Below are 22873 nucleotides of genomic sequence, written 5' to 3' on the forward strand. Positions count from 1 at the left end.
GCGCTGAATTTTCAACCATATGGGCTGGGTGTGGGAACTCCCGGAGGTGGCCTGCTACTTGCTTGTAGATACTAGAAAGTACCAGCATGATTAATCCACACATGTCAGTTGTAAACACCCAGAAAAAAATATGCTGCTCCTGCAGTTGTGCATAAAAAACATGGCAAAGACTCTGGGAGTTAAAATGAACTGGGCACTAAGTTGAAGGAGACAGTGCTCAGCCATGTGTGATGTTAACTTTAGGAATTTTGTCAGATACTTGAGACATGGTGTCATCATCTATGTGGCAGATCCAAGCTCCCCCTGCAGCACAGGTGCACACACTCTCTGGTGAGAATCAGTGAGATGCATTAGCAAGCTTGCCCATGGACTTGGACATCAGCAAGGGTAAGGAAGAGAGCATCTTTAGGCCTGTAACACACCTTTCCAAACTCAACTCACTGCATGATGAACTTGCAAATGACCAAATCGCCAAATTTATAAAACGTACAGACTTAACACTCTGTTATTTTTAATAGTTTTGACGGGATTGTTATCAACTTGGAAACGATGTTTTAACAACTTTAATGAGGGATTTTGATTTATTTGCTAAGTGTAGAACACACTTCTGTATATTCTTGGCAAAATGGTGAATTGGTGAATTCAGCAAGTTGGTACTACTGCTAAGACAACTCTTCTAACACCAGCAGGTTTGTGAATTAAAGCTCCAGGAGGATATGAAACATGTGTCTTATTTAATGTTTCCTTAATGAGCAGCAGTGTACCTAGGATGTGATTAATTGAATAATTCTTTGCTGAATAAATTAACAAATGTACCCACATGTGAGATTACAGATGACTTTTTATCATCAGAAACAGAATTTAAAGTAAGGATAGAATATGCCAGTTCTAATGCTTGTGAACATTTTGATTAGCATTATTATTTTGCTGTATTATATGCAAAGTTGCATTAAACACACTTGAATTAGGTGAGAGATGGTTCCTTGAAAAAAAATACAAGAAAATATGAACATGGGTTTCTAAATTAAAATAAACTTAGTGGTGACTAATAGATTATTTTAATAGATGTTTCCATTCAGCATTAGTATTTATCCAGGAAATCAGTTGTAATGATTCTGAAATTAAAGAAAAATCATAAACTTCAGTATATATATTTAATCCATTCTTACAGGCAACATAATTGTTGAATCAGTAGGTGGTTGGAAGTCAGGAAGACAAAATAAATTTCATTAATGTCTTACATAATTTGTCTAATTTTCATGGCAAGGACTGAATTGTTGCTCAGCCTTAGAATCACCATATTCAAGCAATGTGATTGTAATTGATGACATAATTAGCGTCATTACCAAGACAAATTGTCATATTCTGATACAGTGCTTTCTTTTGGATAATAGAGGGTTATTTCAGCCTAAACAAAGTAGCTGAATGATGGAATGGAATGCCAAGTTGACTTATGTAAGGTGTAACTGAACTAGCCATGAAACATGAGAATATCATTTCCTATTTTTCAACCTCTAGTGAAATCAAATATACTATACTAAATTGACTAGTTTAGACAATGAGATAGTTATTATGACAACTAAGACTAGGTGCATGGCTGTCATACTGTCCTTAGATACAAGTCTTACTGCTTAATCAAAACCCAGGCTCCTGTTATTCAACCTGTATACTTTCCTGACTTTATTGTGTAATGAACAATTATGTATTTCTTGGAAAATAAAAATAAGCCAAAGTCCATATAAGAAAATATGTTTGCTTGGAGTGTGTAAGGGGTATAAAGGTGAAAAATAGAAGCTACAAGATGAGAACCACCAGAAAAGCATGTATATATTCATAGACATCTATGCTCTTATTTCTTATTCATATTTATCTTCTCTGGTTTTCTTCAGCGATTTTATTTTATTTTTTTAAAGATTTTATTTATTCATGAGAGGCAGAGAGAGAGAGAGAGAGAGAGAGAGAGAGGCAGAGACACAGGCAGAGGGAGAAGCAGGCTCCATGCAGGGATCCTGATGTGGGACTCGATCCCAGGTCTCCAGGATCGGCCCAGAGCCGAAGGCAGGCGCCAAACCACTGAGCCACGCAGGGATCCCCTCTTCATTGATTTTATTTATTTATTTATTAAATTTATTTATTTATTCATAGAGACACAGAGAGAGAGAGAGGCAGAGACACAGGCAGAGGGAGAAGCAGGCTCCACGCAACAAGCCTGATGTGGGACTCGATCCCGGGTCCCCAGGATCACACCCCGGGCTGCAGGTGGCGCTAAACCGCTGCACCACCAGGGCTGCCCTCTTCATCGATTTTAAAATGTAGATCTAGTTTTAAAGTTTTCTTTGAAAAACTTTGCTTCTAGATAAATAGTGTCTAAAAAATCCTTTGAACTTATGCCAGCTAAATGAGGTTAACCTCTGTATTTGCAACACATCTCTACCCCTCATTAAATACATACATATATGTGTATATATCTATAAATATAAATACATGTGTGTATATTAAACACATATATGTAAGTATATCTAATTATTAGATAAGATATATGACATATAATGAATACATAATATACATACACATCTGATTCTATGTAATTCAAATAAGTTTTTGTTGAAGGAAGGATAGCTAGAATATTTGTGCCCCCCTCATAAATGGAACTCCACATTTAATAATGAAGTCACTGACACAATCATGATAAAGGGGTTAATGTGGTGGAGGGCATTAATTCCAGGTATTCTTTAGTAGAGTGGTATTTGTAAGAAGCAGATTGCAGCTGAAATTCTCTAAACTAATTTTGTTTTGTCTCCTCCCCTTCTCCTGTATAGAATGTGAGGGTGGTTTTCTCGCGGAGCCAAGCACTTCGTGTTGTACAACGAAAGACTAAAAGGAATTTCATCTTCAATGGCTCCCAATTTATACTCAGTCCTTTCTGAGAATTCTGCTTGGGAAGACTCACTTTTTAAAAAGAATCCACAGAAATCCTTAAGATTCTGTTGACTTCTGGACGTTCTGGAACTTTGAATCTTGATGTCATGTAACAGTTCCCAAGTGAATTCTTTATATGGTAAACTCACAGGGTTATTCCTTCACATACGTCATTTTATATGTGGTGAGCTGGAGCTTCCTCAGAAGACCAGTCTGTTTTCCCAATGCTGAATTGCCCAACCACCTCAAAAGTGTCTTCAAGGAAGCCAGTCTTGAGTGTTCAGTTGTCAAACGTGGTATAATGGTTAAAAGCAGCAGTTCTGCAGTTCTAAAGTCAGATGTCTGTGTTCATGTTCTGTACTCACTAGCTGTATGGCCTTGGGAGACCTAATAATCTTTGTGCCTTCAATGTCTTCAACTGCAAAATAACCGTTGGATCTGATTGATTTTAAATTGTTTTTTTTTTTTTTTTTTTTTTTTTTTTGAGGGGTGGAGGGAGAGACAGAGAGAGGATCCCAATTAGGCTTCATGCCCAGTACACACAGCCTGACCAGGGCTTGATCTCACAATTCTGATGTCATGGCCTGAGCTGAAGTCAAAAGTCAGATACTTAATTGACTGAGCCACCCAGGTGCCCTGATACTAATAGATTTTAAAGAGTTTAATAGAATGCCTCGCATATTAGTAGGAGTTCAGTAAGTATCAGCATCTACTACTGCAACTGTGCTTCCACTATTGCTACTACTACTCTACTACGGTTGCTACTATTCCCCCTGCCTCTCCTATTCCTCTCTAACCCCCACTTTCTGCCACTCCTCTTCCTCCTGCTGCTCCTACAATTGCTGCCACTCCTACTCCCCTCCTATTCTTACTCCTCTATTACTACCACTTGTCACCTGCTGTCACCACCACCACAGTTACCATGCAATTATCATCATCATCAACTGGCATAAGATTTTGCCAGACTTTCGTGCCAGAATTGACTTTGCTTCTGTGAGGCTTTCTCATTTACGATGCTTCTCAGTCCCAACTGCAAATAGGAATCAGCTGGGGAAAATTTCATAAAAACATCAATGCCTGAATCCTAACCCCAGAAAAATTAAATCAGATCTTCTGGGTAGACATATTATGGTGGTGGAGGGCATCCACCATTCACACCACTAAAATCACCTGTCCACAGGCTCAGACAAGGTAATGGTGGAATTGCAGCCACATGCCACTTTCTGTCCCTGAATTGAGCAAGGCTGCAGATGTGCGTGCGTCACTGCAGGCTGTGCTTTGACATAGGGGAGAAGTGTCATTGAGCTCTTATGGGCCAGATCTCAGTTGTGATTCATTTTCTTCATTCACTGTTGTGTGTGTTCTGAAACACACAAAATTGGGGGAAAAAGAAGCGTGTAATGAAAATTGTTGAGATTCTGTTCTGAGTGATGCTTCTAAATCTTTTCTACACTCTTTGGTCCAATTATCTTTGTAGATATATTTCCCTCCAGGAAAGAATCAATAGGTGTTCTATCCTGTTTCAGTTTCTTCCAATATTAGTTACATGTTTTCTTCCTATACATAAAAAGTAAGGTTGAGTTGTCCAAACTATATTTTTTTTCATGAGAATCAGTTTTTCTACTCCACAGACACAAATCTGAAGGCATTCATAGGCACCTGCATGCATTCAAAGAAGTAGCAGTGTAGTGCCTGTTAGGGCTAAAAGCCAAGTGAAGATGCCAGGATATGTAGAGAGTGGTCACTATGTCACTAGCCACTAGTTCAGTGTTTCCCATCAGATTGGTTCTGCTATTTGTCCTTTTCAAATCTTGCACCTCAGCTCTCCGTTCTTTCTTTATTCAGTCAACACGTATTAGCCAAGGGTTTACTGGGTGACACATTCTGACTCGATACTCAAGATGAGAAACAAATACACTTTGCCTTCTTGTGGCCCAGTCGGGTGAGCCAGGTCAGACATTGAATGTATAATAATAAGGATGACAAGCGTTGTGAAGGTGGATGTGCACGATGCCACCGAGCTCACCTCATCTTAAGTTTTAGAGAAGCAGTCCTGAGGGGGAATGGCATCCATAAACTCTGAAGGGTGTGTAGGAAACAGAGCAAGGAGAAGGGCAAGAGTGCTTCAGCCAGGGCAGTGTGCAGAGAGGTCCTGATGTTGGACAGCAAGCTCAAGGAACAGGAAGAAGACTCGTGTGATTAAAAGGCCGAGGCAAAGGGATCACAGGGCAGAGGGTTTCTAAGTCAGAACATGGTTTCTGACGTGCCAGTGGGAAGTTATTGAAGGCTCTTAAGGACAGAAGAGATCTGATCAATGAGGCATAGTGGGGACCCTTGCTCTAAGTTCCCATGCTGTTGTCTGTGATGGACAGTTCCCATGCTTATTGTTGCCTCCCAATCTTGGATGCCCTTATACGTGGGTCTGCTTTATTCAGTACCCCAGGATCTTGTTCAGCTGGCATGTGAGCATTTCATGCCTTGGCCATCAATCCTCCACAAAGGAGGGAGTTAGTGAAATTTTTCATCCCTCAGTGAAAAAATAATGAGGAATCTCTACACGAGTCTTCAGAAAGCCCTAGAGGGACTGAGTGGCAGTCGCTCCTCAGAGTAACCTATTTATTAGCTTTCTCCTTTCTCTGGCAACACTTTCTCTGCTGCTGTAATTCCAGGATCATATTCTAAATAAACTGCCTGCATGAACATCTTTATCTCAATGTTTTCTACTTGAGGAACTCAAATGAAAAGGGTTAGGACTAGAAGTCATACCAAAATGCAGACTCCGAGAGCTCCAGCGATTGAACCATTCACTGGTTGTATGGCATCAAGAATTATTGCTGCTTCCAGTGGTGAGTGGGGTGATGTTAATCCCTAGCATCACAATTATTCAGTTCCCCTCTGTGGATTGGGGTGAGGTAAAGGTTGGAATAGAACTGCTCACTTATGCAGTAACTCTTATGCTTCAGCACAATGTGAGGGCAATGGTAATTATATAGACTGTGGAATTGACTAGCATTTGTTAATTTCTTTAGAACAATAAAGAAAGCAAATAATAGGCTCAGTTCAACAGCTATCACTTAGGGCACACATGGAAAACTGGAAGGCTTCTATATCCATAGGACAGACTGTATTAAAAATTGAACAGGAGATGAAAATCTAAAGGAGATAGAATGTACAGCCTGGTAGGTCTCTAATGCACAAGTAAAAGTCCTAATGATAAAGTAAAAGGAGCCTGACACATGGGGTGGGGCCTTTTGGTGGACTCATGATAACCTTGAACCCCCAAGTTCTCATGAACCTTCCAGACAGGTAGATGTGGCTCTCTCATGCTTGTTAAAAGGGAGGGGCCTCCCAATGTTGAACACAATGGCAAAGACCTCTTGTTTTTTAATAAATATTACTTATTTATTTATTCATGAGAGACACACAGAGAGAGGCAGAGACACAGACAGAGGGAGAAGGAGGCTCCCCATGGGGAGCCTGATGCAGGACCGTGGGATCACGTCCTGAGCCAAAGGCAGACACTCAACCACTGAGCCACCCAGACGCCTTGGCAAAGATCTCTTGAAGACTTCCTGAAATACCATGTGGATGGCCCTTTCAAGGTTTTTATATAATAATGGTCTACAGTTATAGACATGTCTTAGAAAATCATTACGGAGTGGGTTGAAAGGCTCAGGACAAGAATGGATTTATTACATGGGTTGAGAAATGCCAATTAGTAGTATTTCCTGGGAATATTCAGAAGACTCTCCTTTCATTAGAGGAGTGAGGAGTACTCATGTGAGTGAGTTATTGGAAACACTGAGAAACTCAGTGGTGGTTGTTCTCCATAGGTTTTGGTTACCTAGGGCATGAGTGGTTTTGTGTCATGCAAGGGGAGAGGTAGGGCAGATATTGCTGATGTGCTGTCCCAGATCCCTCATACCTTCATTCATCTGTAGCACAGTATTTCACCCATCATGCTGACAGCTTCCAAATCTCTAGCATCTTCATCTCTGTATTTCTGCCTGACAGCTGCCTTAGGTGACAGGAAAGTAGTCCAGGTGAATGGCAGTGGCGGGTTAGACTAGGATTGTGGCATGGGCCAATTTGAGAGATAGAACCTATGGTACAAATTTGTGTGAATATGGGGAGAGGATTTATTTTGATTAATTTTATATCTGCAATAGTTGCCTCTTTTCCTACCTTGGGACCCATGTCTGTAACCCCAGTGGCCCTTAGCATTGGTTTTTCTAATATTTGGGGGTGGGGGGGAGGGAATTTTGCCTCTGAACATGTGTCCATTTCAGGAATTTTGTGATTTATTTCCAGGTTTCTCTTGAAATCAACTATCATGTGTGCTTAGCTCTCCACATATTATCACTTATCAGTTTTCAATTATGTTTCACTTGCCTTTTAAAAAAAGATTTATTTATATATTTGAGAGAGAGAGAGAGAAAGAAAGAGAGAGAAAGAGACAGAGAGAATGAGAGAGAGACAGAGACAGAGAGAGAGCCCGCACATGATGGGGAGGAGCAAAGGGAGAGGAAGAGAGAGTCTCAAGCAGACTCCTCGCTGAGCATAGAGCCCAACTTGGGGCTTGATCTTACCACCCTGAGATCATGAGCTGAGCCAAAAACCAAGAGTCGGACATTCAATCAATTGTGCCACCCAGGTGCCCCTTCAATTGCCTTTTTAAACATCTTGTAATTGCTTCCTGCTTAGCCCATTCTCCTGTTTAACTCTGGTGGTCCTTTCTTGCTTTCCAGTCTGGCTCCTCATGATCAGTCATCCCTGATCTAAATGAACTCATGCTCAGGATAAGTAACAGATCATCATCAATTATATTTCTACCAGTCTAAAGAAATTCCCCCATCATGTTGCCCTACTCACACAATTATTCAGAGCTGTTGACATACTGGTGTGATGTAGGGATATATTATTTTCCTTAAAACTCACTGCTCTGGGGGGATGTTGAATGTTATTTTTCTCTAACATGAAAGAGATGGCTTGAGTGCTTTGGAAGAACTATAGTATAACCCTGCCTCCCTTTTCTCTTAAATTCCTCCTGTCTGCTGGAGTGGGTAAGCCTTATGTTTGGCTGAGAACACGATTCCCTCTTTCAACTTTCACAACATCATGGCAACTCTGTCTCCTTACATCTGGTGCATAAAACATATAGTTCTGGCTCTTTACCACATCCCAAAATATCTGCTCTTCGGAGCCCCTGTTAGTGAATTTAGAAAGGATTGATGACAAGCCAGGATCTGGAAAAATCTTACCTCAGATCTCTAATATTTGCAAAGAACTATATCTTTAAGTCAGTCAGTAATGCACATGTAAAGTGTTAAATAATAGGAATGATATAAATAATGATTGAGGGAGAAATGTTATAAGTATCTGAAGATGCACCATTATACTATTTCTGTGGCAGAGAAACCTAGCTATTAGAAAAATCCACATCACCTTCTTTCTGGCCACATGGCTAGACTACATTTTGTGGTTTCCCAGGAAGTTAGGAATGGCATGTGACGGAGTTCTAAACAGTCGAATTGTGGGTAAATATGATCCCTACCTCAAGTTCTGGCTAGATCTTCTATTGAGACCATCTGTACCCTTTTGGCGGGCTGGAATGGAAACCACTGCCACAGTCACCTTGGAAGCAATGTGCTGGAGACCCTTTGTCTTCCTGGTCTCTGAATGACAGTACTGAGGAGGCCTGCCTCCCATTGTGAGCAAGAAGCAAACTTTGTGCTTAAGCCATTAACATTGTGATAGCCAATAGCTTACCTGATTAATATCCTACAAAAATTAATTAAAACTAAAAACATAAGAGTTTATTTCAGTCTGTATATTCTCAATTATATGTTTTGGAAGATGTGGATTTTGACTGGATATTGAAAGATGGGGTGGGATTTTCATCAGTGGAGGTCAGGGTGGATATTCAAGGTATATGACAAGATAAAGCTAAAATCAAGGAGACATTTGTGAGCAAATCAATTTGAGCAAAAAAGGAAGATTTTTAAGAATAGCTCAAAGCATGACTGGATGATAGGATTGAGCTAGATTGTGAAAGGCCTTTAATGTCTGGATAAATATTTTGATTTGATGAGTTTGGCAGTATATGTATATGGAAAAAGCTAAGCATTGTGCATATTGACATAATAAAGTAATATTCTAAGAAGATTAATACTGTGAACATAGTTTGAGGCCAACATGAACTAAATGGCTTTTCTAGCTTTGAAGATAACTCTTGCTTTTCAATTAATAAGATTTAAATCCTGAGGATTTACTTCTATTTTGTAAATAAAAATTAAAAGGCAGAAACAAGCAGTTTGAATGACCTCTCCACACGACTAAGGATTTGCCTAATTATTTTTATGAAAGGATGGATGTGTATTCTTCAGAACTAGGGTTGCTTGACCAGCATTTGTAATGGTCCTTTTACTCACCGTGGTATCAGCCTGATGGGAAGGAAAGACATTACATGAATAATTACATAATTACAGTTGTAACTAAGTGCTTGCAAGAAGGGTGACAAGGAGGCATGACTATATAGCATGGGATAGGGTGGTATTTGGGAGAGCTTCCCTGACCAGTAGAAGAAATTGCGGTCAAAGCAGGACATTGATTCTTCCTGAGATCATCAATTGTTTTATAAGGTCATGAGGTTGAATAGAGGTGGGGGTGGGGGATGTCAAAAGAGTTGGCCATACACAGGGGCAGGTGGCACAGGATGCAGGAAATACGAAACCACAGATAGATCAAGAGGAAACGAGCAATCAATAACTCCCTGGCTCTTTGAACATTCTGTAGTGTGGAGAAGGAGAGCATAATGGGTGGGACCAGAAATCGTATAAGTCAGTTTCAGGTATAACTATTTAAATCCATTAGAGCCTCCCTATTTGGGAAACTGCTCAGACAGTGGTTACAGAAATGGGATAAATAGCACTACTGTCCTCAGTGAGGTACTTAGAGCTATTTAAAAATGTTTATTATCAGGCTGCCATTAAAGTCACTAGGAAAAAATAGTTCTTGTCTCAGACTAATGCATCTTACCTTCACTTCCTCTTCAATCCCTCCCCTCGGTTTAGCTGAAGACTCCATTTCCTCACTGTAATTCTCACATTATTCATAGTTGATTCTCCTTAAAATAGGTTGTTTTTTAGCACGATCATCTAGAAGCAATTTAAACAAAAAGCATTTGTATATAAGCCCAGTTCTCTGATTTCCAAAGACTTTCAAAATGATTAATGTTGGCTAGTTAAATATTGCACTGGTCAGATAAGACAAGTAAAGTCGCTGGAACAGCAAATAAACATCAAACTCTAATTCTGACAGGAAGGAAATGGGATTCCAGCAGCCCCCACCCCCAGCAAACCAGAATCTCAGGTGATATGCCATGTGATTTTATGCCAACACCTTTCCTCAGTATAATTCATTGATAACATGGGTCCTGTCTATGCTTTGTTTAATGAATAAAAAGCAAGACAGACTTAGGCTATTTGCCATGTTTATTAAATCATTTATTAACATGTTTTGGATGCCTGCTTTGTGTCAGGCATGGTGATGGGTTTTGGGTGACCTACAGTGGAAAGGTAGCCGTAGTCCCTTTTCCCCTGGAAGTTCTGTGAGAGGGAGGAAACAGATGCTACATAAGAATTGATGATGACCTGGGACATGTGTTATAATGGGGGTGTGCAGGGCGGCAGGCAGGCATACAGCAAGGAACCTATGCTAATCAATAAGCTAGTTACATTCTCCCTGAGAAACCCAGGTTTAAGTTCCGACCTAGAGGAACAGTGAAATTTGCCAGAAGAAGGTGAAGGAAGAGGAGTGTTCTTGGCAGAAAGAAGATCACTGGCAAAGAGCACAAACAGCTTAGCAAGATGCAGGAAGTGAAAGAATTCTGATACATTTTGCGAATAAAATATGTGATAGGGTATCCAGAAATGAGTCTGGAAATGAAACTAGAGGCACAGACCATACAGTAAACCCGGGACCTTATGTTGGATGTTATCCTAATAGCAGTGAGAATCCACTGAGGAGGTTCAAGCAGGGAGGGGCATGATGTTATAAGGTGGGGATGGTGAGATGGGGAGGCTGGGTGAGCAGTGATTGTAGTAATACAGCTGAGAGATGGTGGGTGTGAGCCCTGGGTGGCAGCAACTAGAAAAAAGCGAAGGACGTGATATGTATAAAAACGTGTGTTAGAGGTTATAAAGCTTCTCGGTGGCAAGCCTAGAACTGTGCTCTATTGACTCCTGACCTCTGATGCTGTACCTGACTCATGATATATTACCATTTGTCCATTAGTCTTCAGTATTTTTAAATGTATGCAATAGATTGCTTAAAATAGTGATCTCTTAGGGTACAAGGGTAAAGCCGGAGGTTCCAGTAAAGAGTTTTCACACCCTGTGAATTACTAAGAGCACTCATTTGTCCCAGGTACTATTTTCAACAACACTGCCCTAAAACAACTTTCTTATCTTTTAAGGATATACGAATGTTTCTATAGAAGTTGAAGTAAACTAGCAGGTGAGAATGTCAATATTTCAAATTTTTGTATCGCTTGTCACATTTCTCCTTGGGGCAGACTACACACTGAAAGTAGACTTCAGAGAACTAGAAGAGAACATAATATTCTTCAGATGTGAATTTATTAGCATCTCTCTGGGGGACAGAAGACACCCACAAAGCAGTCCTTTCATGGGGTGGGCTGTTTTTTTACTAGTTTTTGGTATAGAAACATGCATACGTTTTCTCTTTTCAGGAGGAAGTTGTTGACCAGAGTGTTGAGGAGGCCTGGTTCTTGGTGGTATTAAAAAATTTAGTCATAAGAATTCAAGTGATAAGTTCAACATTCAGATACTTTATTTTTTTAAAGCTTTATTTATTTATTTATTTGAGAGAGAGAGAGAGAGAGAGAGAGAGAGAAAACGAGTGGGAGGAGGGGCAGAGGGAGAGAATTCTCAAGTGGACTCCCCACCCAGCATGGAGCCTGATGCAGGGCTCAATCCCAGAAACTTAAGATCATGATCTGAGCCAAAATCAAGAGTTGGACACTTAACTGACTAGCTAAGCCACCCAGGCATACCAACATTCGGATGCTTTATAGGTCTATTAAAAAAAAAAGATGAATATCCCCTACATGTTAGTTTTTCTATTGTGAAAACATCACTAAGAATTATTTTACCTCTTTTAATTAAGTGCATTTAGCATCATCTGAGTATTGTAATGATTCTGATTTGCCTTTTGTAAGCTAATGGTGTTTTATACTAACAGTGTTAAATAGGACACTGGGTTCTCCTTGTTTTTCAATTACCCCAAAGACCAGGGTTATAAGTTAGCAGAGGCTTTAGGTCCTATAAAGTGCCGATGAAGGAGGTCAAGGTCCATATCTCCAAATGCCTCCTGACTAGTTCTGTGTTTAATTAAAGCTAGTAGGCTTGGTAAAAGTAGGATCTTTACCAAGTAGGACCCAACACAATAAGCCGAGCACTGGGAGGAGGGTAGTAAACACCATTTGAGAGGAGAATCCCAAGTACAAATACTGTTAGCATGCATTTCTTTTTAATTTTGCATCGCTTTGATATTCTAAACTAAATATATCCAAAATGTAAATGTTTAAAGATTCTTACATTCTGCCTCAATTCATTCCCTCAACACTCTTTGAGAAGTAAATGGGCAGAAAGATGGATGGGCGGATAAATTAAAAGGCTAATTTCACTTGGGAGAGGTTGTTTAATATAGGTTCATCGTCTAAAATATTTTACTGTATGTTTTTCAGTAAGAAGTGAATCTTTCTAATATCCAAGGTGAAATTTCCAATGAATTAGATGAAATAGAACAAAACAGTAGAACTTTTTATTTTATTTTATTTTTAAAGATTTCATTTATTTATTTTAGAGAGGGAGAGGGCATGAGCAGGGGAGAGGCCGAGGGAGAGAGAATCTGAAGCAGACTGTACATGCTCAGTGTGGAGCCTGACCCAGGCTCAATCCTATGACCAGGAGATCACAACCTGAACTGAAACCAGGAGTCAAATGCTTAACCAACTGAACCACCCAGGCACCCCGAGAATATTTTATTCATTTTTTATTTTTTAAAAAGATTTTATTTATTTATTCATGAAAGACACAGAGAGGCAGACATAGAAAGAGGGAGAAGCAGGCTCCCTTTGAGGAACCCAATGCGGGACTTGATCCCGGATCCTGGCATCAGGACCGGAGCCAAAGGCAGAAGCTCAACCACTGAGCCATCCAGGCGTCACCCCAAGAATATTTTAAATTGAAGAAGATCCAGTATTGGGTCTGAAATGAATTAATATTATCAAGAGAATTCTGTTATGGATCCAAATCATATGCATCTTGCTTCATAGTTGATGTGTTAGTCTATTCTGAGAAGTCAGGGTTCTAAATTGTTAAAAATTATTGCAGTTAAACTCCAAGTTCAGAATTTTGAGAAATAGCTTTATAATTGATACATAGCTACATTTTTTCCTTTCTTCAAATTTTTATTTGAATTCCAGTTAGTTAACATAGAATGTAATAATAGTAGTTTCAAGGGTAGAATTTAGTGATTCATCACTTACACACAATACCTAGTGCTTATCACAAGTGCCCTCTTTCATCCCCATCCTCCTTCTAGCCCATCACCCACCCACCTCCCTCCATTAACCTTCAGTTTGTTCTCTATCATTAAGAGTCTTTTATGGTTTGTTTTTCTCTCTCTCTTTTTTCATTTCCCCCTCCCCATATGTTCATCTGTTTTCTTTGTTAAATTCTACATAAGAGTGAGATCACATGGTATTTGTCATTCTCTGACTGAGTTATTTCACTTAGCATAATACCCTCTAGCTCCATCCATGTCATGGCAAATGGCAAGATTTCATTCTTTTTGATGGGTGAGTAATATTCCAGTGTGTGTGTGTGTGAGTGTGTGTGTGTATGTGTACACTCCATATCTTCTCTATCCATTCATCAGTTAATGGACATTTAGGCTTTCTCCACAGTTTGGCTATTGTTGATAATGCTGCTATCAACATTGAGGTACATGGATTCCTTCAAATTGGTATACTTATACCCTTTGGGTAAATACTTTGTGGTGCAGTTGCTGGGCCATAGGGTAACTCTATTTTTAACTTTTTTGAGGAACTTCCATACTGCTGTCCAGGGTGGCTGCACTAGTTTGCATTCCCAACAGTGTAAGAGGGTTCCTCTTTCTCCACATCCTTACCAACATCTGTTGTTTCCTTTTGTTAATTTCGGCCATTCTGACAGGTGTGAGGAGATATCTCACTGTAGATACATAGCTACATTTTGACCTTACGTATTTGTCACTTTACACATTGTTAAATTTCCTGTTAGGCTTCCTCAAAAACAGTCCTCTTGACCAGCCTCACATTACTTACTGTGGTAAGTAATTACTGGTAGCAAAAAAAGAGAACTTCTCCTGAGTTCTTTCTGGTCAGCATCCTGGCTGTCTTCAGATTTGGTGGGTATCTGAAGCATGTGCCAAACTGAATTCTTGTGTTACGTTTGTCTGTAATCCTCTATCTCTTGATTTTCTTGTTTTCTCGTTTCACATTCAGTCCAAAATCAGACCCTGGTGACTCTGACTCTCCCTCATGGTACATCCTGAAATCAATACCTTCTCACTACAGCCACAGCCACCAGCCTGGCTTAAGACACCATCATCTAATGAAGCTACCTTCTAATAGGTCTCTCTGCTTCTATTCTCATGCTTTTCCATGTCCTACTGACAGTCTCATCTTGGTGATCATACATCACGCTTTTATGGGCACATCATGTCACTTCCCTACTGAAAACCCTCCAAGAAATTCCCGTCCATATTTTAGGCTCTAAGGTATCTGCTCAAGTAGAATGTCACTTCCAAAAAAGCCAGTTATTTGGTTGCTGTTATTTGATTATTTGGTTACTGTTGTATCCTCAGTGCTCAGCATAATACCTTACACACAGCAGGGACTCAATAAGTGCTTGTCAACTGGACGAGTGTGTCAGTGAATAAGTGAATGCATGTTCCATAGAGTCAGTGAAACCATCACTTGGCCTAAGGATTCCAGACCCCTCTTTATCACAAGGGAGAATTTCTTGTTTCGTGATACTATCCAAGTAGGAGTAACTTTAAGTAACTTCTCTACATAAATTTGAATTGTACTTTTTCTCCTAAATGAGCAATTCTGTCTTAAAACTTGTGGTTGAACACCAATCCCAGGAGGGAGCAATGAGAGGATTTGTGTTTGAAGCTGGGTTTCCAGGGTCAGGTTGATGACAGAGGCGGTTCTGATCTGAGAGGGAGAGTTCTTGTCCCCACATGGTAGGGGCCCTGGGCCTGTCTTGGGTGTCCGAGGAGCTGGTAAGAAAGGTCATGGCTGTGGAGAGAAAACAGATAGCAATTTAGAGAAAGTTGTTCTGCAAGGTGGAGTCTGGAAAGATCCCATGAAGGAGAAATGGGGATGGGAAGAAGCCTTTTAGGGATCCAAGCGATGAGCACCTGGGTGAACAGTAAGTCTTGATGGTGCTGAGTGGTTTCTGGCCTCTGAAAAACTAACTAGGTTGTCAAACAGCAGCACAATGAAAGCATGTTCTCATTTGATGAAGGTGAGAATTAAAATGATAAGACACACCCATGCTGGTCCAAAAAGAAAGAAGGAAGAGAAAAAAAATGTAGGAGCCTTATTTTATTTTATTTTATTTTTACTTAAGAAAGATTCTAGTTTTCAATATTGTGATTTCATGATGTCTATTAATATTACTAAATAAATACCAGACAACATCTCACTCACGCCTCCAACCCTGCCTCTTTTGTCAAAGGCAAACTGCTGTTAAAATTTATGGTCACCTATAGTTTACTTGGTGTTCGTGCCCATATTATACCTGGAAAAGGTTTGGCTAGTTTCTTCTTTTTACCGGGCTGGCCAGATGTTTTATGACAAATAGACACAGTTTTTGCAATTACCCACTAAGTATGACATTTAGCAACTAGACAGTTGGCTGCAATCTTTAAAATATGATGCTTGTGGAGAGAACAATATCTGTTAATAATTGAAATGCTTTTCCAAGTTATTAGCTTTCAGTTTTTATTTTCTCTGTGCTTTTTCTACCCATCTATTGAAATTTTCCATCCTCTTATTTTGTCAAACAATAATTTGTAAGAGTTAAATATTTTAACCATTGGCTCTAAAATATTGGTAAAATAGCCACATGGACAGTTTAATACCTATTTTAAGGTATGGATAAATTTTTGAGGAAAATAAGCTAAAATTTATGTATGCTTTTATTTACAAATATTAGCACATAAGAGGCACATGGATCCTGATAGTCCTCTGATATGGCAGCATTCATACTGCCTTCTCTTTTGAGAAATACAAAAACATACCGTAAGCTTCCGTTTTGTTTTCACTCCCCCTCCACTCCACTACCCCATCCTTCTCACAGTTTATCTTCTTGAGTTTTTGGCTCTCTAAACTCAACACATCTTGAGGGTATGTTGGCACCCTCAAAGCAAAAGGTGCCTGGAATGTACGAGGTTAGTCTGTTGGGAGTGCAGCCATTCCATTCGCCATACCTCTTCACTCTCTGGTGGATGTGATGGCACAGCTCAATTCTCTGGGGAGGGAGTAATCTAGCCTGGTGATCTTGGATGACCTTGGGAGAACTGGATGGGGGTGGGCATCTTCCTCTGTCCCCTGGAGAACATCTTGTTGCACTGCCAGAAGGGGATCTGTCTCTCAAATTACATTTGTTAATCTACAGTTTGACCCAGTTAAAACTCAAATTTGGGATAATTAGGCATTGCTGGTATTCAAAAGAATTTCCTTTTTCTGAATGCATGCCAGTTTAGTGGAAAGCACATGGGTTGTGCACCCAGGGAGGCCTGTTGCTCATTAGGTACACAGATACCCAAGAGCAAAGTGCTTAACTTCCAGCCCTCACTCTCCAGGGAGTTAGAAAGATTGAATGGCCTATTAGTTATCCATCCACTTCAGCAGAGTAGCCTCCTTGTTGGTCTGGGTCATGTCCAGAGTCCCTAGTGTACAAATCTAAGATGTATTTGCACAAAGCAAAAAAACCCTGATTTAAGTTTTGAGCTGAGCTGATTTATTACTATGGAGATAGACTACATCTCTATTTTCTCTTTAGGATTAAATTGATTTATCTGTAAAATGGTGATTAATTGCTTTAAAATCTTCGAGGGATAAAATTGCTGAAAATGTGAAAGCAGAAACAAACAGAAAACCAAAAATCATTCTGTGTGGACCCATTCAGGTAGCCATGTATTCAGGCAAGTGTTCTGAGGTCATTAAGTGGAACTGAGAGATAATTTGGTGTAATTAGAAGTGAATTACCTTGGAGCCAGGTACATCCAGTTTTGAATCCCAGTTCTGATTCGTGGCCGCTGAGGAGCAGTGATTATGCCGCTTGACATCTCTGAGTGCTAGTTCCTCATCTGTAAAATGGAGACAATAATGGATTAGATCTGATGTTTCTAAGGCACCCAGCACAGCATGTGACCCATGGAAGTCAATAACAAAACATCACTATTATTTTAATACCATCCTGTTAGGATGACTGAATTTTCTTATACTGTAAAATGTTCATTGCAGAAGTGTTGATTAAATATAAATTTTTATCATGTGTCTAGTGAAACCTTCAGCAAAACAGAAAAGAAATTCAATGGCATTCATAGCTCATCAGAGCATATGAGTTTTGGGAAGAGGTGGGAAGTTGCCACATTTGGTGTGAGTTAAGAGGGAATCTATAGGCTGGTTGCTAAAATACTTTTCTCCCCGTTTTTAAAGGTATTTCTGGTGTTCTCAGGGACCACAGTGAATTAGACTGCCTGTTCTTGAATTCGTTAAACCATGTGTGATATGGTTTTTAAAATGCTCTTGACCCATGCTTGAGGCCCTGGGTAGAGGTCAGGCATTACCCTTCTTAGCCAACTCTTCCCCAACCTACCTCCCTTACCAGGCCCCCACCTCCTGGCTCATAACTTGGCTATAATCATTCTGGGGCCAGGCACCAGCACATAGGGACAGCCCATGTCCCCAGGCTGACCCTGAGCCTGTTCACTGCCTTACGTATTCCTTCCCAAGGAAACCACGGTGAAGATGTTTCCCCACAGCACCTTCTGTGCCTCTCTTAATTCCCTGTGTGGCCCCTTCTGACATGACATGTGCCCCCTCTCTTTTTTATCTCTTTTTCCCCCATAGGTTTTATTAGATGTAATTAATAAGTAAAAATCACATATATGTAAGGTGTACAGTGTGACATTTACACACACACACACACACACACACAGCAATACTTTGTGTGCAGCCATTCTCCACTGGTTTTTTTTTTTTTTTTTTTTTTGGCTATACTTGTGTTGCTACAGCTTCTTAATTGGACTCTGGAACACTCCTAGGGCTATTTTCATTGTGGATAGCTGTCTCATTGTTAGTTTCTGTAGAGGACAAAAACTTGTGTGCTCTTCTCTGCCATCTTGCTGACATCATTCTCAAAATAATCATTTCAATGGCAGTTGCCTACTGCTGGTCTTGCTATATCTAAATAAGAATGAGCCTATTAGGGGATCCCTGGGTGGCGCAGCGGTTTGGCGCCTGCCTTTGGCCCAGGGCGCGATCCTGGAGACCCGGGATCGAATCCCACATCGGGCTCCCGGTGCATGGAGCCTGCTTCTCCCTCTGCCTGTGTCTCTGCCTCTCTCTCTCTCTCTCTCTCTACCATAAATAAATAAAAAAAAAAAAAAAAAAAAAAAAAAAGAATGAGCCTATTAAAATGCCATGGTCCTAATTCAGGAAACAATGGACTTTGGTGAGGATGTGGAGAAAGGGGAACCCTCTTACACTGTTGGTGGGAATGCAGACTGGAATATATAACCACCCTGGAAAACAGGATAGAGGTTCCTCAAAAAGTTAAAAATAGAGCTACTCTATAACCCAGCAGTTGCACTACTAGGTATTTATCCAAATGATACAAATATAGGCATTCAAAGGGACATCTGCAACCCAATGTTTATAGCAGCAATATCCATAATAGCCAAAATATAGAAGGAGCCCAGATGTCCACTGACAGATGAATGGATAAAGAAGATTATAGCTATGCAATGGAATATTACTCATCCATCAAAAAGGATGAAATTTTGCCATTTGTAACGATGTGGATGAAACTAGAAGGTATTAGATTAAGCAAAGTAAGTCAGTCAGAGAAAGACAAATATCATATGATTTCATTCATTTGTAGAATTTAAGAAACAAGACTGAGAACATAGGGAAAGAGAGGAAAAATTATAAAACAAGACAAAATCAGAGAGGAAGACAAACCATAAGAGATTCTAAATCATAATAAACAGACTGAGGGTCACTGGAGGGGAGGTAGGTGGGGGAATGGGGTAACTAGGTGGCAGGCATTAAGGAGGGCATGTGATGTAATGAGCACTGGGTGTTATATACAACTGTTAAATCTCTAAATTCTACCCCTGAAACTAATAATACATTATATGTTAATTAAATCAAATTTAAATTAAAAAGTAAGTAAAAATACCACAGTTATATAGAATTGATGCTAAAGGCTGCCTCAAATCTTTTCAAGGCACTTTGATAAAAAAATTATTTTCTTGTGTACATAGATATGACAGTTGAACGTGTAAAAGAGTATATGCACAATGTGTGTACTTTCTGTCTCCTTGAGCAGGGAACCAGACCAAGCTCAGGCATTTCATTTTGTCTCTTTATTTCATAGTATTGTTAAAAACCAGTTTACTTTGAAGTAAAAATGACAATTGAAAAAAAAAATAGAATCCTAGAGGCTCCCTGGCTTTCACTCTCTGCCACTCTCTCTTTCTAATAACTGTTATATCACATCCAGTCATCCCAACACCACTGAGAAATCTGTGCTCACCTGAAATGCCATGTGTATGTGAAAGGGCCTAAATTATATTTCCAGGGGAAGTACAAATTTGAGTTTTTTCTTCTAGGTGAGTTTAAAATTTTAATTTTAATATGACAGTAAAGTGAGTTGATCTATATGCTCTGGATTAACAGAGAACTAAGTCAGGAGAAGGAAATCCTCCACATTTGGGGGCTGCTGACATAGTGACCTTATATTTCCATAGCTAAAAAAAAAACTTTCCCCTAATCAAAGCTAGCTACCTTTCTGACATTTCCATTTTTCCTTGGAAGAACTGGAAAGAGAATATTTTTCATAACACAACTATTAGTACTGATTACGATAATAGTAGGTTTTAAATTTGATATTTTTTTCTGATGTCAGCAACTATTTTCCTCCTCAAGATTATTTCTTATTGTTAAGCCATAATGATACATTTATGTTACTATGTGTGCAAATTTATTTTTGTGTTTAAAATTTTCCAAAGAGACTGGATAATTAAAAACTTCTCAGAATTTTAATGCAACTTTTTCGGAAAAGTTGCATTTTTTCCCCCTGGGAATGATGTTTCATGATATCATATGTCTGAAGGTTCTCTAATTCTCTTTGCAGCAACTGGGACCAGATGGATTTATAGTTAATTTACAACAGGACATTTTTAGATGGCAGTGTCTGAGACACCGTGAAAAATAAACATAACCAGGAAGGATAATGGTTGAGAGCGCGACATCAAGGGTCAGGTGGCCTGGGTTTTAATACTGGATCTAGCTCTAACTAGCTATGTGGCTTTAGGCAAGATACTAAACTGTCTGCTTCGATCTACTCGATAGATGTGGAAAATGCAGTGTCCGCTTTTTATTATTTGTCTAGACGGATGCAGTATTTCATAGAAAACTTAGTACGCCCTCAGTAGGGGAAATTATGCGAACCTAAAACCGCTTCAAATAATATTTATTATGTTCGTGATGAAATTTGAAGCCTCTTAAACATTATCACTTATTTTTTGTGATGTTGCAGTATTTATCTTTATGATACGTGATAAGGCAGAGAGATTCTTGTTTTTAAAGGAAAATGTCAGAGCAAGATTAGCATGAAGTACATTTATGCAGCATAGTAACAGCTAGATATAATAATATCCCATTTAAGATAAAAGTCCGTGTGTCCCATGGACCAGGAACTGGAGGCCACATTTGGTGACCAGGCCTCTCTCCCTGTACAGTTTGCTAGTGATGTCATTTTATCGTCACACCTGCTAAACAGACTCAACTCTGGGATTGGGCAAATTTTACAGAAGTGAAAAGGAGGTATACAGAAGGTGGGAGAGCTTCCTAGATGGCACACAGGGTAACCAACACCAGGTTTTCAATCCAGACTGTGTCTGACTCTGTCTTTGACCCATCTGAGAACTAAACATGAATCAATCCAACATAAATCAATTCAGGAAATATTGATGAGATGTTTTCCTCAAGGCTCTGGAAATTCCCATTTGCCCTCAGAATGGGGGAGGGGGACAAAAAAAGAATCTTAATATATGCATTTACCCCTTAGGGTTCCTACAGACCTTAGAGTCTGGCATGCATAATGTAGTTTTGCATTATGTTAATGAAATGATACATGCATTTGCTTTATAACTTTGCAAGACATGATCTCCACTGAGGAAATTATAGTCTAGTATATAATAATATTAAAATACCGGGTCATCACAGAAAGTAATTATCTACTGATCTTATTCTAACTTGGAATAGTAAATTCAGATCGAGTAGCCTGGTACTTAAATTTGGATTTCCTATTTAGTTTTAGCTGAATTTAACTAGGTGAGCCATCAAAGCTAGACGTTTGGATGGCTGAGCAAGAGCAGAAGTGCTGGTGTTTTTGGTAGGTTGAAACTGGCGTGTTTGTACCCTGAAGGACTCTAGGCATCAAAGACATGAAGTATTTGAGAGGATAAGAGGGTGAAAGCCACCAAAACTGAGATTTACTTAGACTAGCAAAATTCCTTTACTTTTTTGAAGACTTTTCTAGGACATTGCTTCTGGTTTCGATGTTACAGAGAGTAAAGGGTTGTTCTGATGGAGAAACAGCTTAAAAATGTGGAAATTTTCAAACGACTCCAGCTCAGTTTTTACTATAATTTTGTTATTGAGGGATTTTGTACCCTTTTCAGTTAATGTTGGTCAAAATTAATTGTTGGATTTATGCAACCGTCAGAGCCAGAGTGTGTGATGTTTTCTAAGAAAAGCAAAAAGGAACGATTAACAAAATATTAGATGTGTCAAAGAATGGCCGATTTTTCTCATTTTCTCTTCCCTACATCCAAGTGAGGATTAATATTGATAAATGTTATTTAAGCTCATTTAGCAGAAAACAAGTTGAGCATTATAGAGTGCTAAAGTAAATCTTTGTGGGAAATAAATCATTACTTTGATTATATGCCAGATTTCCTGATGAGAAAACACAATTACTTGAAAGTATTTCATATGTTAAAAAGAATGAAAATTATTATTTTGAGCATTTCATTAGATTCCCAACTTCCTGATACTATGACTATTGTCAAGAAAATGCCATATATAAGAAGAACGGTGTGATTTCCATGATTTATCAAGAACTTTGTTCCAAAGATAGTCAAATTATTTTTTTGTCAAGTAAATATTTCATGACATAGTTAAAAATAACTGTTGTAAAAGACTAATACAGGGTTTGGCATGCAAATGATGCTCAATGGCATAACGGATGGGGCTTGGCTTTCCAATGGTTCTTTCATAGGATTTTTCATTTCCATCTATCAGATGCCGTTCCCTGTGTGGTTCCCATATTACAGCCATTTCTCTCCAGCTATGACAGAACACGGTGTCACACTCAACCAATGGTCTCCAGGTCCCTGTGGACCACATAGGCGAGCAGACAGGAAAGACATACATTTTTTGTGTCAGGGGGTAATGAGCATCCTTCTTTCCACCTGCAATTTTCACCACGGTTCTTTGTTTGCCTGTTGATCCCAAACAATTCTTTTGCTCATGACATTCACACTCTCTCAAAGGGTTCTTTATTCCCCTGTACCT

At 39.4% G+C, this 22873-nt stretch overlaps 1 pseudogene; it reads right to left on the minus strand.

The window, feature by feature from the left end:
• LOC112919245 (growth factor receptor-bound protein 10-like) overlaps nucleotides 1-22873 on the minus strand; it is a 71037-nt pseudogene that overhangs the window by 38849 nt on the left and 9315 nt on the right.

The sequence above is a fragment of the Vulpes vulpes genome, chromosome 5 (genome assembly GCF_048418805.1).
Source record: "Vulpes vulpes isolate BD-2025 chromosome 5, VulVul3, whole genome shotgun sequence".
In the NCBI taxonomy this organism is placed as follows: domain Eukaryota; kingdom Metazoa; phylum Chordata; class Mammalia; order Carnivora; family Canidae; genus Vulpes; species Vulpes vulpes.